The following is a 7,885-nucleotide window of genomic DNA, read 5'->3' on the forward strand; positions in this document are numbered from 1 at the left end:
ATTACCTTTCTGGTTTACACTGAACCTCCATTTTTTTTAACCTCAATCCTGGATATAATGTCTCACACTGTACTACTTCCAAGAATCCGATATTAACAAATATTTTCCGATATGTCAGCTCTTTTCTATTTTTCTGCGATAATGTCCCGTTTTTGTCCGTTTCTATCCGTTGTAAAAATATTAATGTGTTTAATTCGTGATCAGCATGAGCCAGAGGTTTGCTTTTATATCCAAATATAGTAAACGCAAACGTCGGGATGATTGTGATTTCGTAACACTCATGGTCATGGCGCAGTTCGTCCAGCCAGACCATGATGAGAAAGTTGTTGACAATAGTATTATTAAAAACACTTGGAAACGGCATTGGCTATCGCGAGTTGGTTGTAGACGCAAAAATATCAGAAAATGTTCGGCAGACCATTGAGCATGGAATAGCCATATGTATTTTATGCAACAAAGACATCAACTATGAAAATCGTGGGTGGAAGCCTATTGAACAACATTTAATTCAAAAGCTGCATTCAGAAAAAAACGGACAAATCCGTGTTTGCCTGGTAAGTTAAAAAAGAAAACGTCCACCAGTTAGTTACTGGTTCATACTGCAACATATGTTTTAAAAAGCAACATTGGGCTTATTTTTGGAAATAATTAGAGAGGATGTTATACCGGTACGTATCTTTCACATATAGTCATCATAATAAAGTAGGCATCATAATTAAATAAGTACATTTCTATGATTCAATTCTCCTCATAATTTTTTGGAATAATTTTTAACTTACATTATGATTAATCAATTGTATAATTCATTTAAATTTATTATTTTGAAGGTGCTTTTGGAATTCCGAAAGGAAAAATCCTACACTGCAAACTTTTAGGGCTAGGGCTTTTTATAGTTGGAATAATGTAGCCCTCTCCGATTTTTTATCTGATGTTTTCTGGAGAGGGCTTAACTCCACAGCATCTCCGTAATTGTGCAAAAATATTTTTTAGATACGGGCAACTGCAGACAAAATAAATTGTTTTTACATTCAACTTGCTTCTAAAAAGACGAAATTTATAATTCACTGTCGACACCATAGTCCGTTAAACGCGAAAGATAAAAAAAATTCAAGGATAAGGTCCAACTCTGCGTTTTCCTTTCCAATAGCAGCATTCTGGACAGCTATTCTTTCTTTCATAGCTGCGTATTACAGATAAGACAGATGTGTGTCTTTGAAATCAAGTTTAAAGAATGTTGTTCAAAAAATTGGAGCAATCGCCACCGATGAAATTGTTATGCTTGTGAAAAACACCGGAGGCATAACTTAATGTACGTACTTAGTCTGCGCGAAAGCCCATACACGAAACCCAGCTCTCGGACTCAAACGAAACTGGGAACGATAAGGCAGACCAGAAATGATTGACAGCGCCTTGAAAAATAAATTAGCGTCCTTTCCAAAACTTGCCAAAGACTTTATGAAACTGTATGACTTCTCCGACATCCTTGCAGAAATTGAAGCGTTGAAGGAGGACCTGTACGCGTCTATGTTTTCGTATTTTGACAAACTATCGGGATTGGCCAAATAGTATGTAAACTGCCATATATGCTACAAGAACAGTGGACAACAACAGCACCTCAGTAAAACAAGAGGCATAATACATTACATCCTCCATTTTCTGCATTCTGCGACTTTGTTAGAGAACAAGCAAAATTAGAAACAACTCAACACTCCAGTATGAATTAACAACTACCAGTCCACCTGCTTCACGACAGAAGCCACCGGAAAAACCTGGATTTAGAGTGACATCACATAAAACGGATCTTCAAGTTTCAGGCTCACCGGGGACGGTATGCCCTATACACAACACAGGGCACCCGCTCAACAAATGCAGATCATTTTTCGTGCAAAACCAATTGCAATAAGAAGAAAGATAGTTAAGGATAAAGGAATATGTTTTAAGTGTTGTGCAGGCTTTCACGTGGCAGTAAACTGTTCCATTGTCGTTTCATGTGACATTTTCAAGGCCAAAAATCATCCGACAGCCCTTCATGCAGTTTCAGAACAGAGCAGAGGACAGACATCGCATGGTGGGGAGCGGACAGACCACACCTTTGAAAAAAGTCAACAGGGCAAAGAAAGTGAAACCATGCTGTTTCACTTTGTTAAACTCAAAAAAGACATATTTCTTAGGACAGAATCTGACAAGCCTGGACTGTCCACAGATGACAGAACATTTCTTAAGATCATGAATAATGGATTGCACATGAATGAAGACGGTAATTGGTCAGCACCCCTTCCATTTCGCAATCGGAACTTCAAGATACCTAATAACAAATCCCCAAGCTATACAAAGAGCCAAAACACTCGAGTCAAGCCTGAGACTTGACCCTGTGAAGAGAGAACACTTCTTCTAATTTTTGTGTGGTATATTTGAAAATGCACATGCAAAAAAGCGCCAGTAATCCCACATGACAGTGAGCGCTGGTATCTACCAATATTTGGAGTCTACCATTTGGAGTCTACCAGCCAAATCAACTGTGTGCCGCATTCGACTCTTCAGCTAAGTACGGAAGAGTACCGTTGAATGACATACTTCTTACAGGCCCGGATCTCACAAACAGTTTACTGTATAGGGGGAAATAACTCGCGGTGTTAATATTCGCTATATTCACGGTGTTAATGGATCCGTGAATTAGAAACAGTGAATAAGTTTTCAATAGGTATACATAAGAAACTTCTATCATATACCAATACCGCGAATTCAAGAAACCGTCAGTAGTATAAGGGGTCCCGCTAGGGTGTTCACGGGTCTAACCGGGGGGTTCAACTGAGTGCACTTTTTATGTAAATGAGGTTCAAAAATGGGTCAACTGAGTGGAGTGCTAACCCTAACCCCCTATCCCTAACTAGCCCTAACTAACCCTAACCCCTAGCCCTAACCCTAACCCTAACCCCTAACCCTAACTAACCCTATCCCCTAGCCCCCTAACCCTAACCCTAACCCTAACTAACCCTAACCCCCTAACTAACCCTAACCTATTCCCCTTAAATACTGGAGTTGTTTACACTGTTTACATTGGTACGTAGGTACTACGTTTTTTTTATGCTGACTACACAGGTAAATACTTGGCAGCGAGCCAAGTTTGTTTAGAGCCGTGTGCAAAAAAAATATGCTGACTACACAGGTAAATACTTGGCAGCGATTCAAGTCAGGGGACCGTGTGCAAAAAATATGCTGACTACACAGGTAAATACTTGGCAGCGAGCCAAGTTTGTTTAGGGCCGTGTGCAAAAAAAAACAAACTTACCTATGCATTGTGACGTCATCCATGTCAGCGAGCTACCCTATGCATTATGACGTCATACACTTGTAAAATTAAAGTTTCATTTTCACTTTTGTTTCTAAGAAGTCAACTTAGATTTTCAAAAAAATGTAAGACTATCTTTTGTTTACTTTGATGATTTTCCTACTGTGAAGCTTTCCTTGTATAAAGCTCAATTTTTCCATGACCACGGAAGTAAACATCCTGATGCATTCTTGTCATGTGAATGTTGAGAGCGTGTTCATTTTTGAAATCTCCTTTCTGACAGACCTATTCCACAGGTAAGTTTGTCTTATTTTTGTTTACATTTCCTATATGAAGGTCATCTTTGTATTTAACCATGATTTATATGTAAAGTTCTGTTTTGAATGTAAATACTATATTTATCCTCATTTCATGTGATTTACAGTTGTTTAGCCTGCATGTAACTCAGAGTGCATTTAATAATTCTATGATGGGTCATTCTATGATTGAATTTCAATCAGAAAAATGTTCACTAAATTTTGGTAAAATACATGGTATCTTTTACATTTCTATCCTTTTTGTCTGTAAATTACTTTGCTTTACTTACATTGTTAAATGAGGTTAATTGTGTATCACTGAATTGTATGATTTTTTTCAGGATCAGCTGAGATGTAATCAATCACTGGATTATTTAATGGATAGGCTTATTGGGCATATATTTGGATATCTCTGGTAAGTTTGTCTTGTTTTTTTTTTTATAATTGTTTACATTCCCTATGAAGGTCATCTTTGCATTTAAGCATGATTATATGGTTAATTTAATGACTGTGTAATACTTACATGTATGTGATATGTTGTCTCTATTAACTTACATTCATATAAATCATGATATAATTTCATAATTCATTATGTATGTTACCCATGGAATTCAGACTTACTAAATGGTGATCAAAGAGATATTAATTAGGAATCTAATAAGAGAAAAGGAGGAATTTACAAAAGATTAATTCTAAGTCATTTACTTTTTGTTTTGATTCTAAATATGTGTGATATATGCTATACATATATTTTCATTTTCACTTTTGTTTCTTAAGCTTTTCAAAAAAAAAAAAAAAAAAAAAAAAAAAATGAAGGACTACATGTTGTATATGCTAAAAAAGATGTATTTTTCTGTATGCATTACTGATAGCTATTAAACCAAAATTGAATCTGCTGTTAAGAAAAAAGTCTTTTAGTGTCTAAATAATTAATTTGATAATCATTTTATTTTGTGATATTAATACATTAGTTGTGCTTGTTTATTATCTATAAATAACATGATGAACTTTTCTCATCTCGAGTTAATGTTAAAAACAATTTGTTTTGAGTCTAAACACAAATATTTTCATGATCTTTTTTGACATTGTACATGTTGTATTTAAACATGCATTGTTTCATGCAGTACTCTGTCATATTAAAAAAATGCTTTTATTCTACAGTCATCAACATGGAATGTATGACTTCATCTTTTATACAGTCGGGTTCGGGGTTTCGGGCGGCCATGACGAATTTCGGCAAGATTTTACCCCAGTGAAAAAGGCTTGTAATCCACAGTGTAGGTCTTTTAAAGTTGTTTCACATTGTTTATGATTGTGATTATGTTATCACTCACCTATATGTTTAATGTCAGCTATGCTAAATAACCCATTTCTGTGTAATTTGAGAGAATGTTTTTGTCATGTGCTTAAAGTATGGCCTGCTATTCATGTCATCATTTAAAGTCGCTCCTCAAATAAATCTGTCTTAAAAAATACATTTTACAAATGACATTTAATATGATTAGAGTATAGGTATCCAAATATATAAGAGATATTATTTTGCATTACATTTATAAGAGGCATTGTCTCATGTAATTTAAATCATAATAACAAAAATGGAATTTATTTTTCTATACAGTCCTCAACCTGGAAGATATGTTTTGTTCCTAACCATCTATAATCCATTCTCTATGAAGTGAAGCCTGGCTGCTCTTCCTTTGGAAATACACAGTTAATCAATCAACATAGAAACACACAAACTTGAAGGTAAAGTTTCAATGAGATACAATTGTAACTTTTATTTATTTATTTATTTTTTTTTGTTACATATGCATGTTTATATTTTTGAATTGATAAATAAATGATATATTTAAATAAAGAGGGCTTGGTGGTCATGGTCATGTTTAAACCATATTGATATCCTTCACAAGAAAAGGCATAAAAATTCATGATCAAATTTTAAAACTAAAATCACATGAAAATGTATGAAGTTTTTCTGTGCCAAATGATAGTTAACAGCTAAAGATAGCTTATCTATAGAATAAGTTAAATATGGCTAATTTGTTAACCCCCAGTTTCCTTAATAGCATAGTTGGTAAAGATAGCAATTTTCACTTCAATTGCTGGTGAATTTGAATTTTCCATTTAATATTAACATTATATCACAGGGAAAGAATACTATAATGTGGTTCATTAGGATGACCAGAAAAGAAATCTTAATGACCCTTATGACTATGTATAAAGTCTGTAACCTTATAACTGATGTAAGATGACCTGATTGTTTGGAATTAAAATTTCCTGGTGTTTCTATTACCCAAGATCTTCTTATGAGTGCATGGGACTGTTGTAACCCTTCTCCTGTTTATAAAAATAATACCTTGGAGCATGACACTTTAACATTTAAGGTACTTTCAATATCATTAGTACTTTGTTCATTTTTCTATGAGTTTGTGTTCTTTTTCTTTTTAATAATCTAGTGTTATAAAAATTAATATGCATGCTTCCAAAATCATTATAGATCTGTCTGTATAGTTTCTTCAGCTCTTTGAAAACAAATACCCTGATTCAAACTTTTGAGGTAAACATCATGGAGGCATCATAAATGATTATCAGAGTGTATATATCACAATCTTGACCATAAGGTCAATTAAAATTTCAAAAGCACAATTAATGAAAGTGAAAACTTTCTTATCAGAATACATAATTTTGTAATAGTAATTCTTACCTTCTTTTGGTAATAAATGGTTATATTCTTCATTAGCTTCTTCTGCAATCAAGGATCTTTCTATGTAATCTCTGACAACATTAGGATCACCCTTTTCTGGACATATTTTATATTAAGCATTAAAGAAATGATCTCAATAATGCATCTATTTTTTTATTTTAACCATGTTTGTACATCTTTCTCTATAGAACTCTCTTTTCAAAAATTGTACACATTCCTTTACTCTTTTCTTTACTGGAGGTGTTACCCATGGTTAATAAAAAGTCAAAAAAATATTTCTCTTTTTTGTCTATAAACATCCATCAAGCTTATATTACATAATAAAATTTTTTTTTCAACTAAGACATTATTTTTATTTTCTCAGGATATTCTATGAGGGCTTATGGAAGTATCTCTACTCTTAGAATGGTGAAAGACTATCAGATTATGCAAAGACTAACAGGATATCCTCTCTTGGAACACTGAAACAAGAAAATCAAACAGGAGGTGGATGGAGGATTTAAGAAGCATGGTGAAAGACTATCAGATTATGCAAAGACTAACAGAATATAAAACACTGAAACAAGAAAATCAATGGAGGAATAAAAGCACATAGAAAATGTGATTTCCAACCAATTTAAGGATTGAAACTGTGTACATAATACCCAGGATAGTATCTTTTACTGTCAGACACTGACTATTAGATGTAGCCATTTATCAAACTGAGATCTAGTCAAATCAAGTTTGAACATGATTTTATGATAACATGAATTTAATCCACCAACTTCAAAGTATCTATATTTATTTTTTTTATTATATATATATATATTATATATATATATTATTATATATATTATTTATTATATATGTATTTATTTTTACTAACTTTTTTGAAGACAGTTGTTATGTAAGAGAAGTATACATTTAAACCTTTTATTTTTCATCATTCATAATTTTTTGTGTTTGAGCTAGCTTTGCCGTATTATTACTTTCATGGTTTGTAAATACTTTTGTTTGTGATGTGAACTTTTTGAATTTAATAGGTCTCAATCAGATTAAAGATCTGATATTTTGATGTAAAATAACTGAATATTTTTGATCATCCAAATAATTTGTTCATCACAAAGGAGTAAAAGATTTTCCAGGACACTTCTTCAGTCAGATTAAATAGTGTTCAAGATAATATGTTGAAAATACATTATACAAGATAATCATCCAAGTTACACAAAGGTAAGACATAGATTTTTGGACATTTTTTATTATGTTTTATTTTCAGTTGTTGTCAAAATTTGTGATAAGTGAGACTTTACAGGATATCTTTGGTAAATATTTAATATGTTCAAGGATGTTAATATTCTATCAAACTTCATGTAAAAATAGGTTAGATTAAACAAGCTTCATATATTTTGATTGCAATCAACTTCACATCAAAGATCAGCACACTTTTTGGATACCATTTTTTTCTCATGGGTTATATTTTCATAACTTTAACAATTTGTGATTGATTTTTCAGATTAAAGGCATGGCATATTCTGTGTTCCTGCTACAAGGATGTAAAACTTCATTATAAGGATATTAAAATCTTAATATCACTGTTTAGATTGTAAGAAATTAGTT

The 7,885-nt window shown here is 32.8% G+C and overlaps 1 long non-coding RNA gene across 1 annotated transcript; it reads left to right on the forward strand.

Annotated features, from left to right (window-relative positions):
• Nucleotides 1–3,421: 3,421 nt before the first annotated feature.
• On the forward strand, nt 3,422–5,428 carry LOC134253842 (uncharacterized). The gene is made up of 4 exons (XR_009989176.1): nt 3,422–3,585; nt 3,927–4,000; nt 4,747–4,862; nt 5,204–5,428. It is a non-coding gene; the product is annotated as an uncharacterized LOC134253842 (long non-coding RNA).
• The last annotated feature ends 2,457 nt before the right edge of the window (nt 5,429–7,885 follow it).

This window comes from Saccostrea cucullata, unplaced genomic scaffold (genome assembly GCF_032062105.1).
Source record: "Saccostrea cucullata isolate Sc308-1 unplaced genomic scaffold, CSIRO_AGI_Scuc_v1 ctg1463, whole genome shotgun sequence".
Classification (NCBI taxonomy): domain Eukaryota; kingdom Metazoa; phylum Mollusca; class Bivalvia; order Ostreida; family Ostreidae; genus Saccostrea; species Saccostrea cuccullata.